Below are 19,167 nucleotides of genomic sequence, written 5' to 3'. Positions count from 1 at the left end.
TTGTCTCAGTCAAATCCCTCAAACTCAGCACCGCCTTCCTAATCTGCAATCTTCTTCCTGATCTCTCTGCCCCCACCCCCACCCTGGCCTATCACCCTCACCTTAACCTCCTTCCACCTATCGCATTTCCAACGGCCCTCCCCCAAGTCCCTCCTCCCTACCTTTTATCTTAGCCTTTAGGACATTCCTGAAGAAGGGCTCATGCCCAAAATGTCGATTCTCCTGTTCCTTGGATGCTGCCTGACCTGCTGCGCTTTTCCAGCAATGCATTTTCAGCAGTAATTGTCAGGGTTGGTTTCACCCTGCTTTTTGTGTATAGATTATTCCTGGGCAATTTTCCACATTGTTGGGTAGGTGTCGATGTTGTAACAGCTTGGCTAGGGGAGTGGCAAGTTCTGGAGAGCAAGTCTTCAGTTCTATTACTGGGATGTTTTCAGGGCCAATAGCCTTTTCAGTATTCAGTGTCTCTCACCATCCCTTGACATCATGTGGAGTGAATTGAGTTGGCTGAAAGGCCAACACCCTGTAAATTGCTTTGAGATGTTTCACGGTTTGCCAGGAGGGTAGCAAAAATGCAGATAAAATTGATATGAAGGAGCAGCAGTCTTATCTATCCTCTTCCCTGGAAGGGAGGGTTGAGTTGTAGCATTCTTGCAACTGAAACAGACAAATTTACATCTCAACAATACCCTGTACCGTAGCATAAATACAATTCATATTTCTGTATTGTATTCAGGAAATGTTGCATTGATAGGAGTACTCAACTGATACACTGAGGCAAGGTTCTTTCTGTGTGTACTGTTCATTGTCCCAGTTCTATTTGAGGAATGGGCAGGAGTCCATGTGATATACTGAACAAAAGTCATCCCTCAGATAAACAAACCACCAAAGATACTTAACTAATTAGTCCTCTAATGCATTGTTTTAGGAATAAAGCTGGGAGTAATGAACTATCTAAATACAATCCACAACTCTAAATCTATTTTGGACACATTTGCCAATTTCACTCAATTCATTTACGAAGACTGCATATAACACCTCAAGAAACATGTTGATTGTTTTAGTTAACTCAGTGAAGACTTTTTCACCGCATTGTCATGTTTGTACTTAAATTGTTCCATGGGCCATCCTATGTCTGCTTATTTTCCTTGGGACTTCTTGGCTTGTGCTAAGTTAGATTTGATTGTAGTGTTTTGGCACTCAAAGTTTTAACTCTTTTTTTTCTCCACAGATGCTGTCAGACCTGCTGGGTTTCTTCAGCAATTTCTGATTTGGTCTCGTATTTTTAGCAGTTTAATTTAGTTTTAGTGTATGCCCACTCCAATGAGTATTTTCCATTTTTATTTTAGTGAGGGTTCACTCAGGAGAGAGTCTAACTTCTGTGAGGGGGAACACATTCCATGGTGAAATGGTCACTTCAGTGAACTTGGACTTTTCCTGTTTTTATTCTTTCTGTTTTTGAAACTTAATATACCACCTAATTCTTATCACAGGCTAATCATGTTAATACCAATGTGCCCAGTGTACTGATGGGACTGTAAACAGCGCATTTGGTTATAAAATGTTCAAAACTTCCTGAGCTTGTGATAAGGTGTTCTATAAATGCAAATGCTTCCTGAGAGAGGCAACTGTTTAACATATTTTGTAAATCATTGTGGATGACAAAGTGGAAACAAGCTGGAGTAAAACGTTTATAGTAAGATGTGATACTGTTGGCCTGTTTTCCTTGCTTATCCTTGACTCTCAAATTCTAGCAAAAGCTAAGTATTTTAGGATTCTCAGTGCTATTTGGAAGGGAGCTCCAGGATTTCGATCTAGTGATCATAAAGAAGGAACAACATATCACTAAGTCATCAGAGTGTGTGACTTAAAAGTGTATATTAGTTGTCTTAGTCTTTCTATATCTGTGTTACAATATTTTGCATAACTTTTGAATGAGAATCAATGTGAAAGATGAACATTCACAATATAAGATACCACCGATGTTACAAATAATAAGAAATATTTGTAGCTGGCACCAAACATGTAAAAACCACTAAGCAAAGTCGACTAATTTTTTTCCTAAAAAGAATAGTAGTTGTGGGAATCTCAGCAAACTGTGAAGTTACTGAGTCTAACTACGTATGTTTTGTTTATTTGAGAGTAAAAGAGAAATGGCATATTTAGCCAAATGGGACCAAGAAAAAGAAGCATCAAAAGGATTATGTCAAAATTATTATTAACATTGAAGTTCTAATTGCTCTATTTGAGTTTGCTAATCTGTAAGGCCTTTAGATTTTGAGACGCGGTCTGTATTTCAGTTGTAATAAGCCTATGATACCAGCAGATGGCAGTAATGGATTTCATTGTGTTCCACAGCTCCTTCGAGATGTATTAATGATGCATGATGAACATGGGGATTAGTTTGACAAGAGATGATCACTGTGTCCAAAATTCATGTTCAAGTTGCACAAAATAATTACGCAATTGCAAACTGTTAATGACAGAGGCCCTGCTATCTCTATTAATCTATTCATTCATATAAAAGCATGAGGTGCGCTCAATCTTCTGTAGCCAGCCTGAGAAATCACAATTATATGGTTAAGCTGTGTACTATGACTCAAATGCTAAATAACTGTAGGAATGATCACTCTGTCAAACTCTGGTTAATGTGACCTATTTGAGCTGAACAACCAGAATTTCCTGTGGTTATTCAAGATGCAACATTTTTTGTTTCACAGGATCTGTATTTTACTGCAGTGACGCCACTGTTTCCAGCTCTGACTAACAGAGATTTTTGGTAAACTTGAACTTAGAAAAGCTGCCTAGTTCCCTGTCTGCAAGGGACCAAGAAAAGAGATAGCTATCGGATTTGTTAGGTCTCTATACGCATCGTATAATTTTGCAGCAACTACAGCCCCCTGTGAAAGGGGAGTAGAGGAGGTGCAGGGTAGATTTGAGTGGAACTGCTGCACTGGGATATGTTCATGTTGTGGATGGCTTGTGCTGGACTTGCTGCAATGTCTCTTGTTGTTTGCTGGGCATCCCTGTGCAAAGGCAATGTGAGTGTTGTTTAATAATATGCGTAGACCTTTAAACAAGTGTATCTTAAAGTATTATCAATCATTATCACCTTGATAGGGTATGTTGCACTAACTGCTCAGAATTGGTGGAATTCTAGTGCAGTGAAGACACTGAGTATTTTCAAGGCAGAGCTAGATAGATTCTTGACTAATAAGGGAGTGAAAAGGTGTCATGGATCTATTATTATCACATCAAATGATGGAGCATTTATGGGGCCAAATGGCTTTCTCCTCTTAATTGTGTTTGGATGCAGTCCCATGACCATTGGTCATTCTATGAACTGGAGTTGTAGAAGTCTGCTATGTACAATACGCTCAATGAGCAATAACTGTACCTAGACTTATCTTCAAATAAAGAATTCACATTACTGTTTCATCACTCCTTGAGCTTGTTTTGCACCTTCATATAGAAGAAGAAGAACTTAATGTGGTACTGTTTTCAAGTCCACTATTCAAACCATAGAGAAAATGGCACCCTGATTAACGCCTGAACACCCACTCCTCCCATCCCAACAGCAACAAGGAGATTCCAACAAGGTCAACATGTCACTGTAATGTCACCATCTGGCAGAGTGGTGCAGTTGGCCCACAATCTAGTGATAAATACATCAAATCCATCCTCTACTTATAAGCATCTACTACTGCCTACAACCACAGCTGAAATTTAGCTGCAGTACATTTTCATCAGCTTTAGGAGTCTTGTGGTGCAGTGTTACTGTCTCAACCTCTGGGCCAGAAGGTCTGGGTTCATATCCCACCTGCAGTGGAGGTGTTTCCAACGTTTCCAAGCAGGTTGTACCTCCCTATCTTGCCCCTTAATGTTAGGGTGATGCGCTTGGGTGCTGAATATGATTGTATAATTTGAAATGACAAATTATTATGGTGTTCGCTTGGATAATTGTGTGAAATGTCTAGGGGCTGCAAGAAAATCTCAAAAATCTCCTTTTCAAATCTATTGGACTGTCACTCAGCAGGTGGCAGCAGAGAGTTTCTTTTAGTGGGTGAACAGAACAAATTCCATTACTACCTTTCATATAGCTTTCTAAATGCCCCAAGATAGTTCAGAAATGTGCCACTGTGATTGCATAATGATGCAAAGTTATATCAAGCTGAGCTGCTCAGCATCTGTTCAGAAACCTATGACCTAACATTTCTTCTGAACTGAGGAATCTCTCATACAGTACTGTGCCATCAATCCTCTGCAGGCCCATTGGAAGCTAATTGAGAAAATATAATCCTGGTTTTCTGCACATGGATAGCAGCATTTGTTACTATTTTCAGTGTCCCTCAGGTTTGCAGGTGAGCAGAGGTATACACTAATATACATTGCAGTGATTTGGTATCACTGTTTCAGATACTAACACAAATACTGCAATTAAAGTATCTCTGTTACTGCAGAAAATGAAAATGCTTTGCATTTTATAGTTCTAATTATTGAACTAATATGTGGGCTTTGATTATATTATGCTGTTGTATCCAGATGTCGAATTACATTATCCTTTTGTAGGATATGGGTACTGCTGGCCCTGCCAAATTTTATTGGTGATCCAGTATTACCCTGGAGAAGTTAGTGATGAACCACTCTCTTGAAGTACTGCCATCCATCTGGTATAGGTCGTCCCAGAGCACAGCGAATAAGGGACTTCCATAATTCTGATTTTATGACTGTGAAGGAATGGCAATCTAGTTTTATGGCTGGATAGTGTGTGGCTTTGAAATTCTGCTTTCCATGACTCTGCTGCCTGATCCTTTCAGAGATTTAGAAGGTGCTGTTGGAAGGTCAGTGGTAAGCTGGTGCCATGCAATTTATATGTAGTACACTCTGTTGACACTGAAAATCAGTAGTGGAGGGAGTAAGTGTTAAAGTTGGTAAATGAACCTGTGAACAGCTTATAAGGTACTGCTTTATAACATCATCAGCACACCTTTGCTGATGATTGAGAAGACTAGTGCTAATTCACTGGATTGTATTTGACCTGCTTTTTATAGAGAGGGTTTACCTGAGCAAGTTTACATATTATCAGGTAGATATCAGTGTTGTAGCTTTACTGGAACATTTTAACACCTCCAGTACTGATGCTGGGATGCCATCATGGCCTGTAAGCAGTAAGGCAGATTATTATCTGAATGGGTAAAATTGAGATCTAGGTATAAGACCATAAGACAGAGGAGCAGAAATTAGGCCATTCAGCCCGTTGAGTCTTCTCTGCCATTCAATCATGGCTGATAAGTTTCTCAACCCTTTTCTCCTGCTTTCTCACTGGAACCCTTGATCTACTTGACATTCAAGAACCTATTTATCTCAGTATTAAATATGCTCAATGACCTGGCCTCCACAGCCTTCTATGGCAGTGAATTCCATAGATTCCCCACTCTCTAGCTGAAGAAGTTTCTCCTTCCCTCCATTCTAAAAGGTCTTCCCTTTACTCTGAGGCTGTGCCCTTGGGTCCTAGTCTATCCTACCAATGGAAAAGTCTTCCCAACATCTACTCTGTCCATGCAATTCAGTATTCTGTGTGTTTCAATTAGATTCCCCCCTTATCCTTCTAAACTCCATCAAGTATAGACCCAGAGTGCTCAAATGTTCTTCATACGTTAAGCTTTTCATTCCTGGAACCATTCTTGTGAACCTCCTCTGGACGCTCTCCAGGACCATTCATCCTTCCTGAGATATGGGGGCCAAAACTGCGCATAATACTCCAAATGTGATCTGACCAGAGCCTTAAAGAGCCTCAGAAGTAGATCTCTGCTTTTATATTCAAGTCCTCTCAAAATAAATGCCATCATTGCATTTGCCTTCTTAACTACTGACTCAACCTGCAAGGTTACCTTGAGAGAATCCTGGACTAGAACTCCCAAGTCTCTTTGCACTTCAGACTTCTGAATTTTCTCCCCATTTAGAAAAATAGTCCATGCCTCTTTTCCTCCTGTCAAAGTGCATGATCTCACACTTTCCCACATTGTACTCCATCTGCCACTCCTTCGCCCACTCTCCTAACCTGTCCAAATCTTTCTGCTGCCTCCCCACCTCCTCAATGCTACCTGGCCTCTACCTAACTTTGTATCATCTGCAAGCTTAGCCAGAATGCCCTCAGTTCCTTCATCCAAATCGTTAATGTATAAAGTGAAAGGTTATCGTCCCAACACTGAGCCTCACTTGTCACTGGCTGCCATCCTAAGATTCAAAGAATTCGAGCAGATTTGTCAGGCGTGACCTCACCTTGATGAAGCCATGCTGACTTTGCCCTATTTTACCATACAATTCCGAATATTCAGAAATCTCATCCTTCACAATGGATTCCAGGATCTTACCCACGACTGGGGTTAGGCTAATCAGTCTGCAATTTTCCGTCTTTTGCCTTACTCCCTTTTTAAACTGGGATGTCATGTTAGTGATTTTCCAGTCCTCTGGGACCCTCCCTGATTCTAGGGATTCCTGAAAGATCACCACTAACGCCTCCACTATCTTTTTAGCTATCTCCCTTAGAATTCTTGGGTGTAGTCCATCTGGTCCAGGTGATATATCCACCTTTAGGCCATTCAGTTTTTCTAGCACCTTCTTCTTGCTGATGCCCATCATACTCAGCTCTGTCTCCTTAATCTCTTGAATGTTTGGGATATTACTTGTGTCTTCTACCGTGAAGACTGATGCAAAGTAATTATTCAGTTCCTTAGCCATTTCCTTGTTCCCCACTACTATCTCTTCAGTATCATTTTCCAGTTGTCCAATGTCCATTTTAGCATCTCTTTTGCCCTTTATATATCTAAAGAAACTTTTACAGTCTTCCTTACATCACCGGCTAGCTGACCCTCATATTTAATCTTTTCCCTCCTTATTTCTTTTTTTGTTGCCCTCTGTTGGTCTTTGTAGGCTTCCCAATCCTCTGGCTTCCTACTGCCCTTCGCCACATTATATGCTTTCTCTTTTGCTTTTATGCTTTCCCTGACTTTCCTAGTCAGCTATGATTGCTTCATCCTTCCTGTACCATGCATCTTTTTCCTCAGGAAGCATCTCTGCTGGGTCTCCTGAATTACTTTCAGAAACTCCTGCCATTGCTGTTCTACTGTCTTTCCTGCCAGGCTCCTCTCCCAGTCAATTCTACCTAACTCCTCCTTCATGCCTCTGTAATTGTCTTTATTCAGCTGTAATACCATTATCTCTGATTTTATCTTCTCCCTCTCAAATTGCAGAGCAAATTCAATCATATTATAATCACTGTCTCTGAAAGGTTCCTTCACCTTAAGCTTTATCATGTCTGCCTCATTCCACAACACTAAATCCAGTATTGCCTGTTCCTTCGTGGGCTCCACCACAAGCAGCTCCAAAAAACCATCCCCTAGACATTCCACAAATTCCTTTTCTTGCAATTCACTACCAACCTGATTTTCTCAGTCCACCTGTGTATTGAGATCCTCCATGATCACTGCAAGTTTTCCTTTCCTACACATCTTTTCTATCTCCTGGTGTATCTTGCGGCTGACTACTGTTTGGAGGCTGGTACATAACTCCAACTATGTTTTTTTTATGTTTGTGGTTCCTCAGTTCTACCCACATAGATTCTACACCATCCTTATACTATACCCCTGTCACTGAAGGTAAACATACAGGTGCGATAGGTGGTGAAGAAGACAGATGGTATGTTGGCTGTCAGAGTGAGAGGATTCGAGTGCATGAGCAGGCTTGTCCTACTGCAATGATACAAGGCCTTGGTGAGACCACACCTGGAATATTGTGTGCAGTTTTGATCTCCTTATCTGAGGAAGAATGTCTTGGCAATGGAAGGAGTGCAGTGAAGGTTTACCAGACTGATTCCTGAGATGGGAGGACTGATGTGTGAGAAGTGGTTAAGTCAGTTAGGATTATATTTGCTGGAGTTCAGAATATTGAGTGGTAACTCTCATAGAAACTTAGAAAATTCTCACAGAATGAGATGGGATAGATGCAGGAGGATGTTCCCAATGGTGGGGAGTCTAGAATAAGGGCCATAGTGTTAGTATGTGGGATCAACCTCTAGGACTGAGATGAGGAGAAATTTCTTCACCAGGAGAACGGTGAGTCTGTGGAATTCTTTACCACACAAAGCAGTTGAGTCCAAAACATTGTATGATTTCAAGAAGGAGTTAGACATAGAATTTGGAAACAATGTGATCAAAAGATATGGGGAAAAAGCAGGAACAGGGTGTTGAGTTGAATAAAAAAAAGACAAAGATTGTGAATGTTGGAAATCAGACAGAAAAACAAGGGTCCAGAAGAAGGCTGATTTCGACCCGAAATGTTAAATCTGCTTTTTTTTTTCCCCCACAGATGCTGGCAGACCTGCTGAGTGTTTCCAGGAAATTCTGTCCTTGTTTCTCATAATGAATGGTTGGCCGTGATCATAATGGATGGTGGACTAGGCTCTAAGGGCTGAATGGCCTATTCCTGTTCCTATTTTCTATGTTTCTGACTCTCTATAATCTTTGCAGTTTTCCATGTCCTTCAGCCATTTCTTGATATAAAGTACAACAATTCAAATTGGCTGACAATTAATATTTGTGATGCTGGGGAGTCTTGGAGAAGGCCAGGAATGGATCGTCCACTCAGCACTTTTAGTTGAAGACAGTAGCATATGCTTCAACCTTGTCTTTGATGTGCTGGGCTACGCTGTCATTGGAGATGGGGACATTTGTAGAACTTCTTTCTGTTAGTAGTTTAGTTGTCTACAATCATTCATGACTGAATGTGATAGGATTGCACCATGACTGAAAGTGAGAGGACTGCAGATCTGATTTGTTAAACGTAGCAACAAGTACTGTAAACAACTCTGTTTTAATATCCAAAGGGGAGAGCTGCACTTTGCTTATCCTACCTCATACTGGTTTAATTTGTACCCAAATGTCTTCTCCCTTTTCATTGACATTAAATTTATGTTAGAAAGGTATCGATTTGCGTATAAACGAGATTTTTCTTTAACAGCATAAGTACATGACTATGATCTTATTGTCTGTGTTATTACACAACACATTAATCATCCATTTGCAGCTGGCAACTCAAACAGGATTTAAGGTTTCTAAATATCATCATTAATATTCTGTTTCTTCCCCAATGCACAGTCTTCACTGATTTTTTTTGTTATGAGTGCATCTGTGACAGTGACAAAAGCAGTAACATTATAACAGTGACATATTAACTCGCAGCATATCTTATTTTCAATCTTTCTATCTTCAAGCAAGAAAATTCATGTGTCAGTTCTTTCTGTGCTATTCTTCTGCCATCTCCTCATAACACTGAACACACTTCCTTTACAAATAAGTGTCTAATTCCCTCTGGAATGCTTCAGTTGAACCGCCCTCCTTGATAATCTAACCGTTCATGAGAAAACACTTTTCCTCAGATAGTGTTTGCTTCTTTGCTCATTGTTCTTGTTTTTGATCCTTGCATTAGTAGAAATATTTTCTTCCTATTTATTCTGTGCAACCCTTTAACAATTTTGAGTACTTCAATCTGATCTCTTCAAGGAAAACAGCCTGAAATTCTCCAATCTATCTTCATAACTGAAATTTCTCATTTCTGGCACCATTCTCATAAACCTCACCAGTGCTTTCACATCCTTCCTAAGTTATGGTGCTCAGAACTGGAGGCAATTCTTCAGACAAGGCTCAACTAGTTTCTAATACAAGTTCAGCAGAATCTTCTTCCCTATTCTGCTATTAATAAGTCCTAGGATACTGTGTGCTTCATTAATGTTGCCAGTGTGTGGATGTACCTACTAGAGAAGGTGCAAAACTTGACCTACTCTTGGGAAATAAGGCAGGGCAGGTGACTGAGGTGTCAGTGGGGGAGCACTTTGGGGCCAGCGACCATAATTCTATAAGATATAAAATAATGATGGAAAATGATAGACCAGATCTAAAAGTTGAAGTTCTAAATTGGAGAAAGGCCAGTTTTGATGGTTTTAGGCAAGAACTTTTGAAAGCTGATTGGGGGCAGATATTCGCAGGTGAAGGGACAGCTGGAAAATGGGAAGCCTTCAGAAATGAGATAACGAGATTCCAGAGAAAGTACATTCCTGTTAGGGTGAAAGGAAAGGCTGGTAGGTACAGGGAATGCTGGACGACTAAAGATATTGAGGGTTTGGTTAAGAAGAAGAAGGAAGCATATGTAAGGTATAGACAGGATAGATCGAGTGAATCCTTAGAAGAGTATAAAGGAAGTAGGAGTATACTTAAGTGGGAAATCAGGAGGGAAAAAAGGGGACCTGAGATAGCTTTGGCAAATAGAATTAAGGAGAATCCAAAGGGTTTTTACAAATACATTAAGGACAAAAGGGTAACTAGGGAATAGCGCCCCTCAAAGATCAGCAAAGTGGCCTTTGTGTGGAGCTGCAAAAATGGGGGAGATACTAAATGAGTATTTTGCATCAGTGTTTACTGTGGAAAAGGACATGGAAGATATAGACTGTAGGGAAATAGATGGTGACATCTTGAAAAATGTCCATATTACAGAGGAGGAAGTGCTGGATGTCTTGAAACGGGTAAATGTGGATAAATCCTCAGGACCTGATCAGGTCTACCAGAGAACTCTATGGGAAGCTAGATAAGTCATTGCTGGGCCTCTTGCTGAGATATGTGTATCATTGATAGTCACAAGTGAGGTGCCAGAAGACTGGAGGTTGGCTAATGTGGTGCCACTGTTTAAGAAGGGTAGTAAGGACAAGTCAGGGAACTATAGACCAGTGAGTCTGACCTCGGTGGTGGGCAAATTGTTGGAGGGAATCCTGAGGGACAGGATGTACATGTATTTCGAAAGGCAAGGACTGATTAGGAATAGTCAACATGGCTTTGTGTGTGGGAAATCATGTCTCACAAACTTGATTGAGTTTTTTAGGAAGTAACAAAGAGGATTGATGAGGGCAGAGCGGTAGATGTGATCTAAATGGATTTCAGTAAGGCGTTCTACAAGGTTCCCCATGGGAAACTGATTAGCAAGGTTAGATCTCATGGAATACAGGGAGAACTAGCCATTTGAATACAGAACTGTCTCAAAGGTAGAAGACAGAGAGTGGTGGTGGAGGGTTGTTTATCAGATTAAAGGCCTGTGACCAGTGGAGTGTCACAAGGATCGGTGCTGGGTTGCAAGCAGTGAGTTGCAAGCTGAAAGTCTAAAATAGTGAGTCCAGTACAGGAATAGCTGTCCCCTCCTAAAACACGCACACACACACACAAACACTCTCATTCACTTGCATACTTGCACACACACACTCATTCACTGTCTCATTCATACACGCACACATGCACTCACTCACACTCACTCATACACACTCACATACACACACACACACTCTCTATCTCTCTCTGTCTTTCATACACACTCTCTCACACACATGCATAAGCAAACTCACATACACATTTTCTCTCTCACACTACACACACACACTAACTTCCTGTTTTCCTAATCTCCTCCAACTACCCCAACGAAATCCCTTGGGGTTGCGACAATTTTGAAGTCTCAACATGGAGCCACAGTGGGAAAACATCTGGGTAGCACAGATTTAGGCAGTGGTGTGTGTTGACCTGTAAAGTTTAAATCTTGTGTTTTATAGGAATTAAGAATGACCAATTATGATAGTGAAAGTCAAGTGAAATTGCTGTTATCTCCTTCACGCTATAGGTTCCAGAGTGATAGTTCTTGGCAGAAAGCACTGAATTACCTTAAATAATTAAAAACCTTCATCAAAGTAGACTTCTGACAGATGGAATGAACATATGTTAAAACCTTAAGGATGGCAATGATTGCTAAATGGATGGTTTCTAAAACGGACTCTATTTATTCTTATTATCTCACCAAGAGCAATTTGGGAAACAGCTGTCTTTACCCCGAAAGCAGACGGAATTTAAATGAAAATATTCAAATGGTGAAATAATGACTCTCTGGGTGGAGTAAAATTTTGCAACAATGTAATTAACCATAATACACGCAAATGTTTTGAAGTGGTCAGATATTCTAATGTTTTGTCCATTGAATAGTCTTTCCAACCAATGGTTTACACATGCCTTTTATATGTCTTTATGCTCGATATTATAATTTGCTACTTTAATAGGAAATACAACACATTACCAAGTAGTACATGTGAAAGAATCAAACTTTTCACCAAATTTCTATATGTCAGACTTAATTATGAAATGCCTTGCTCACATAACCAATACAATAGTCAAGTTATTTTGTAATTTCCCCTTACTGTAATTTCTTCTTGTATTGCTCCCACAGATAATTTTACTGAGACACTACTGTAAGTTTTTTCAATATAATTAAACTGTTCTTATGAAGCCATTCAGAGTGGTTGGAATAATAATTGCTCTGAAATATATTATTGGTTATCTCAGTTAATATCTTTAAGTCTTTCTTTTATCGACTTTATTTTACACCTGAATCACATACATAAAGAAAACATGAAAGAAAAAATACTTACAATTGACAATTAGCAGGTTATGTTATATCAGATTTCTCAATGTAATAGGATAATGTTAGTGACAATGGTGTGGATAATAATTCTATTTTCAATTTAGTGTATGAAAATTAGATTGTTCCTTATTCCTACATTTTTCAGTAGTATTGCTATTAAAACTGCTTGCATGCTGACATTTTTCACCTTCTGAAATGCCTGAATGCCTTATTTGATAAACTCCAGGGAATCTACAGCAATGTTAAAATGCCTTTTATAAATTGGATCTTCTAGTCCCAAAACTGACAGCAACAGCATTGTCAGCTAAACTTTCCAATATTCTGGGATTAGGTATCCCCTGTTTTAGGCCTTAAAATCATTCTTCGCTCCATCATGGACTGTAGGTTTCTTGAAGTGTCTTGCTGTAAGTTGACCCACATCACATAGTTAGGGAGAAAATTCTATGATTTTGACCCAGCAACAGTGAACAAATGGTGTTACATTTCCAAGTCAGGATGGTGAGTGGCTTGGAGGGGAATTTGCTGCTGGTGATGTTCCCATGTTATCTGAAGCTCTAGTCCTTGCACATGGAAGTGGTTGTGGGCTTGTACAGTGCTGACTAAAGATCTTTGGCAAATTTGTGCAGTGCATCTAGTAGATAATACACACTGCTACTACTGAGCATCGGTGGTGGGAGGACAGAATGAGATGCCAATCAAATGGGCTGCTTTGCCCTAGATGGGCAAATATTGGTATAAAATATCTTCTCTGACTTGTGAAATAATCATGTCCAGACTTCCAGCTGGTTTGCCAAGAATGCAAACTACGTAATATATGCAGTTAAGGAATTGCAGTGGGGCACTGGGAAATAACTAGAAGCGGAATATCTGAGGAGCTAGAGAAGAATTAAAACTATCATCCAAACGTACAAACAAGATTAGGTCACTCGACCTTTTGAGATTGTCCCATCATTCAATAAGAATTATTCCTGCATATCCCTGATAATCTTTTATCCCTTTGTAATCAAGAATCTACTTTCCTCTGCCTTAGAAGCATTGAAAGATTTTATATTCACTGCCTTTTGAGGAAAGTATTCCAAAGACTTTCACCGTTTGAGAGAAAAAAGTTTTCCTCATGTCTGTTTAAATATCTTCTGTGTCAATGCACGTGATGGCTGTGTGGCCTTGTGCACAGTGTGACCAGGCAGGTGCAGGCAAGTCAAAGGTGTCTCTGAGCTCCAAAATTAACTCCTGTAGAGCTGAGTTAGTCTGAAATTAACTTTGTTAATTTGGTAAGGTCACTGGTTTGCTGATGCCAATAATGGTGGATGAGGGAAAGAGAAGTATACTGTTTGTGGAGTGTTCAAGGACATATTGTGAAGATATATTAAAACGGGACAGAGACAAGCAAACAGTGCCCTGCATCCACCAGTTAACTGCTCTGACTTTCAAGTTGGGAATTGTCATCATCGAGTTTAATGAGAGATGAGGAGAGAATTGCAAACTGCATAACAATTAATCAAGATTAGCCAGAAATAAAGTGCAAATGCATGGAAGTCGTCACCACTTGGTAGTATGATTTAGAACTTCCTGTTGAATCCTTTGGGGAAAAGTTTGAACATTTTTCCTCAATCAAGATTCATATTTTTCCAATTTTATATCTAGAGAGGAATAAGTCGATTAGGAATAGGCAACATAGTTTTGTGAAGAGTAGGTCATGCCTCACAAACCTTTTTGAGTTCTTTGAGATGGTGACCAAATAGTTGGATGAGGGTAAAGTGGTTGATCTGATGTATATGGATTTCACTAAGGCATTTGATAATGTTTCCCACGGTAGGCTATTGCACAAAATATGGAGGCATGGGATTAAGGGTGATTTAACAGTTTGGTTCAGAAATTGGCTAGCTGAAAGATGGCAGAGGGTGGTGGTTGATGGAAAATGTTCATCTTGGAGTTCAGGTACTAGTGGTGTACCGCAAGGATCTGTTTTGGGTCGACTGCTTTTTGTTATTTTTATAAATGACCTGGATGAAGGCGTAAAGGATGGGTTAGTAAATTTGCAGATTACATTAGGGTTGGTGGAGTTGTGGATAGTGCTGAAGGATGTTGCAGATTACAGAGGGACATAGATAAGCTGCGGAGCTGGGCTGAGAGGAGGCAAATGGAGTTTAATGTGGAAAAGTGTGAGGTGATTTGCTTTGGAAGGAGCAACAGGAAAACAGAGTATTGGGCTAATGGTAAGATTCTTGGTAGTATGATGAGCAGAGAGAACTTGGTGTCCATGTACATAGATCCTTGAAAGTTGCCACCCAGGTTGATAGGGTTGTTTAGAAGGCATACGGTGTGTTAACTTTTATTGATAGTGGGATTGAGTGTAAGAGCCACATGGTCATGCTGCAGCTGTACAAAACTCTGATGCGGCCGCACTTGGAGTATTGCATACAGTTCTGGTCACTTCATTATAAGAAGGATGTGGAAGCTTTGGAAAGGATTCAGAGGAGATTTACTAGGATGTTGTCTGGTATAGAGGGAAAGTCTTATGAGGAAAGGCTGAGGGACTTGAGGCTGTTTTTATAGAGAGAAGAAGGTTGAGAGGTGACTTGAGACGTATAAGATAATCAGAGGGTTAGATCGGGTGGACAGTGAGAGCCTTTTTCGTTGGATGGGGATGGCTAGCATGAGGGGACATAGCTTTAAACTGAGGGGTGAAAGATATAGGACAGATGTCAGAAGTAGTTTCTTTACTCAGAGAGTAGTAGGGGTGTGCAACTGCCTGCTACAGTAGTAGACTCACCAACTTTAAGGGCATTTAAATGGTCATTGGATAAACATATGGATGAAAATGGAATAGTGTAGGGTAGAGATGCTTCAGATTGGTTCCACAGATCAGTGCAAGATTGAGGGCTGAAGGGCCTGTACTGCACTGTAATGTTCTATGTTCTATAATTTCCACATTTTTGCCATTATCCATGTCGCTTAATGGTAGGAAAATCCCTACCAGAATTTCAAGTTGATGACCTTTCTGTTGCAATGGCATGAACACTTTACACTTTACGCAATGTACATTCACTAGATATACATTGTATTGCTTTTTATATTGGACCCAGAAGCCAAAACTGCAAAACCTTACTGACTAAGGGATCACTGCAACAAATGCTGGATAGCCTCATTCGCTGTCATGCCCCATATTCTAACTTGCCCAGCATTCTCTTCCACAGCTACAAACATTCATCTGTGCTCATTCTTCTCTCTGTAGGCACTTCATATCCCATCTGAGCAACCAAAAACTCACATTCACCATCATCCTATCACCCTCTCAATTGAAATCTTCAGAGTAAACTGCCACGAAGAATGCCCTGACCTTCCCGCCACAAAAGACATTACAAACAGTGGTGACTCTACTTTCTCTCCTTGTGAGAAAAGAGTGCACACAGCTTGGCAAGAGGCTGTGACCCCATGTACCTGGGGGGAGCTGGGGAAGGTTTTTACAGTGCGTGTTTAAGAATCAGTTTCCATCTGGAAATGGGTCCTGCTGTTGGTATTTCTCCTTTGTTCATTGTTGGTGATCTGTTCTCAAACCTTGTCCCTCAGTAGAGAAGAACAGATTTAAATAGCAGTCTCTCAATGATCTTGAAACTCTTCAGTATAACTTATCAAAGTCTTCAGAGCCTGTCAGTTTCATTGGAGATTTAAAAACACTCTGTGTATTAACCTCAATGACCTTGATGAGGTACATGAAAGCTGTACAGTAAAATGAAATTCATTGGTAGAAAATCTGTCATTTGTTTTTTTAAATCACCTCAGCTCCCACCCTAATTCCATGAAGACTCTCCACAAAGAAATCAGGAAAAGGACAGAATGACAATGAAATACTAATGGAATACTTTTGTCCAGAACATTTTCACTGCACATATATCTGAATGCTACTCCTCCTGATGGGGAAACTTCTGTCCAGAAGAATCAGGCAGATTAAGGGAGGTAAGGACAGCTTTGGGAAAATGTGTGTGGCCATTCAGCACTGCTTTTGGTCCAGCAAGAGCAGAGGAGGTTTTGTCTCCACAGGCCTGGACTCCAGCTTATCTCCTGTCCTAGCATCAGATCCCCCCCTCACCCAATTAGATCCCCTATGTTTGTGATCTGATCCCCAGAGCTGGGGATTAATCCTCCTCACTGCATGTTCCTGTGAGCAGCTGGTAGGCTCGTTTAACCACAGTGTGCTCCTGAGTGTTTTATGTCCAACTAGAAGCCGAGACTGCAGATAAAATCTTGGGGCGACATCCTGTTAAGAATCATTTTCATGGAGAATGCAGGGAAACCAGACCTCCTGTCATTATCTTTCTAAATTAGACAAATAATATCATTTTACAGAATTATCGACTTAGCCTCCCACCACTAATTTGCTAATGCAACTGAATAATTTGAATAAAATGAGAAAATTGCAAATCATTATGTTCTGACAGACATAGCATTTGGAAAATATTTTCTTTGCAGAGTTTTCTATGGGATACAATTTCAGAAACTTTCTGTCTAGAATCTCCTAGGTGATGAGTGGATGGCGATACCCCTTTGAGGTATAATTACAATTTAGTAAAGTATTTACGATGTTAAAAGCAAAAGGAGGATTGGAGGATGATAAGTGATCCCCCGTATTCCATTAAAAATGACTGAGATTTGCTGTTTGAGTGTTGTTTGGAACCAAGCCCAGAATGATATTGTTTGATAAATCTGCTGCATTACCATAGTCATTAATCCTCTGGCGTGAATGTTGTTAGGCATTAAAAGAATAGAGTGCACTGACACTTGGGAGCCTTAACGACGGACAAATTTAAATTTACTTACACTACACAAGTTTCAGACAGTGGTTTTCATTTCAAATGCTTCTCGCCCTGACACAACTTGATCTGAAATTCCCATCTCAGTCAGGACCTTAAAAGAAACCTGAAGCACTTGCAAAATTCCCCAACTGTTATCAACACTTTGAAAAAACCCCACAAACCAAAGCTCCCTAACTCAATAATTAGCTCTATATCTTCCAGTAACTGTGCTTGTAAGATCGATCACCATTTTATTTTAGTCAGTAACCATGGCACATGTCATGGTATCTCACAAGAAAGGGAGGTACTTTTACAGGCGAATATTTAAGATGATTCTCTTAGAGTCATAGAGTCATAGAGGTGTACAGCACAGAAATCAACTCTTCGTTCCAACTCATCCATGCTGACTAGATATGAATCTAGTCCCATCTGCTAGCATCTGGCCCATTTCCCTCCAAACCCTTCCTATTCACAAAGCCATTCAGATGCCTTTTAAACGTTACAATTGTACCACCTTCTGCATGAAAAAAATGCCCCTCAGGTCTCTTTTATATCTTTCCCCTTTCACCCTGAATCTATGCACTCCAGTTCTGAACTCCCCCACCCCAGGCAAAATACTTTGTCTATTTATCCTATCCATGCCCCTCATGATTTTATAAACCTCTATAAGGTCACCCCTCAGCCTCCGATGCTCCAGGGAAAACAGCCCCAGCCTATTCAACCTCTTCCGATAGCTCAAATCCTCCAACCCTGGCAACATCCTTATAAATCTTTTCTGTACTCTTTCAAGTTTCACAACATCCTTCTGATAGGAAGGAGACCAGAATTGCACACAATATTCCAAAAGTGACCTAATCAATGTCCTGTACAGCTGCAACATGACCTCCCAACTTCTGTACTCAATACTCTGACCAATAAAGAGAAGCATACCAAATGCCTACTTCACTATCCTATCTACCTGTGACTCTACCTTCAAGGAGCTATGAACCTGCACTCCAAGGTCTTGTTGTTCAGCAACATTCCCTGGGACCTTATCATTAAGTGTATAAGTCCTGCTCTGATTTGCTTTCTCAAAATGCAGCACCTCGCATTTATCTAAATTAAACTCCATCTGCCACTTCTCAGACCATTGGCCCATCTAATCAAGATCCCGTTGTAATCTGAGGTAACCTTCTTCACTGTCCACTACACCTCCAATTTTGGTATCATCTGATTGGTTTTTAATCTAAATTCATTACACATATAGAATCTTGGGATCACTTAGTATATTTCTTCGAAAGCGTTATCAAACTAATCTCACTCCCTATGTGTTTTTTTTTGCCTTGTAATGCAGTCATTGTTTTTCTGTTTAAATATGGAATTGCATGTTGGAAGTTGGTTTTGAATCTGTTTCTGCTACCCTTTTTGGACAGCATTCCTGTGAACAAAAACTGGTTATGTGAAATATATTTTACTCATGTAGGCGCTCCGTTCTTTTGCCAGTTATTTTCAGTCTGTGATATCTGCTTATTGGCCCTTTTCCTACTAGAAACAGCTTCTGCTTATTTTCTCTATCAAGACCTTTCATGATTTTGAACATCTCTATCAAATTTCTTCATTTTCTTTGCTCCGAAGGGAACAGCCTCAGTTTCTCTGATTTTTCATGCAACTGTCTGCATAAAGGTGAGAATGCCATATTTGTCTTTAAACAGTCTTCTCAAATGTGCTGCCAATTTGAGAGACATGCATATTGTTATGGTCCCAAGTGGTGTTACTGCTGGACAGTGTAGATCTCAGATATCTGGCTTCATAATTTTTTTGTTTTATTTTTAATGAAGTTGGTTGTCAGTCACTGAAACATGGTTACATGAGGCTGCAGTGTTTCTTTAAC

Source organism: Chiloscyllium plagiosum, chromosome 26, assembly GCF_004010195.1.
Source record: "Chiloscyllium plagiosum isolate BGI_BamShark_2017 chromosome 26, ASM401019v2, whole genome shotgun sequence".
In the NCBI taxonomy this organism is placed as follows: domain Eukaryota; kingdom Metazoa; phylum Chordata; class Chondrichthyes; order Orectolobiformes; family Hemiscylliidae; genus Chiloscyllium; species Chiloscyllium plagiosum.
This window is presented reverse-complemented; position numbering follows the sequence as displayed.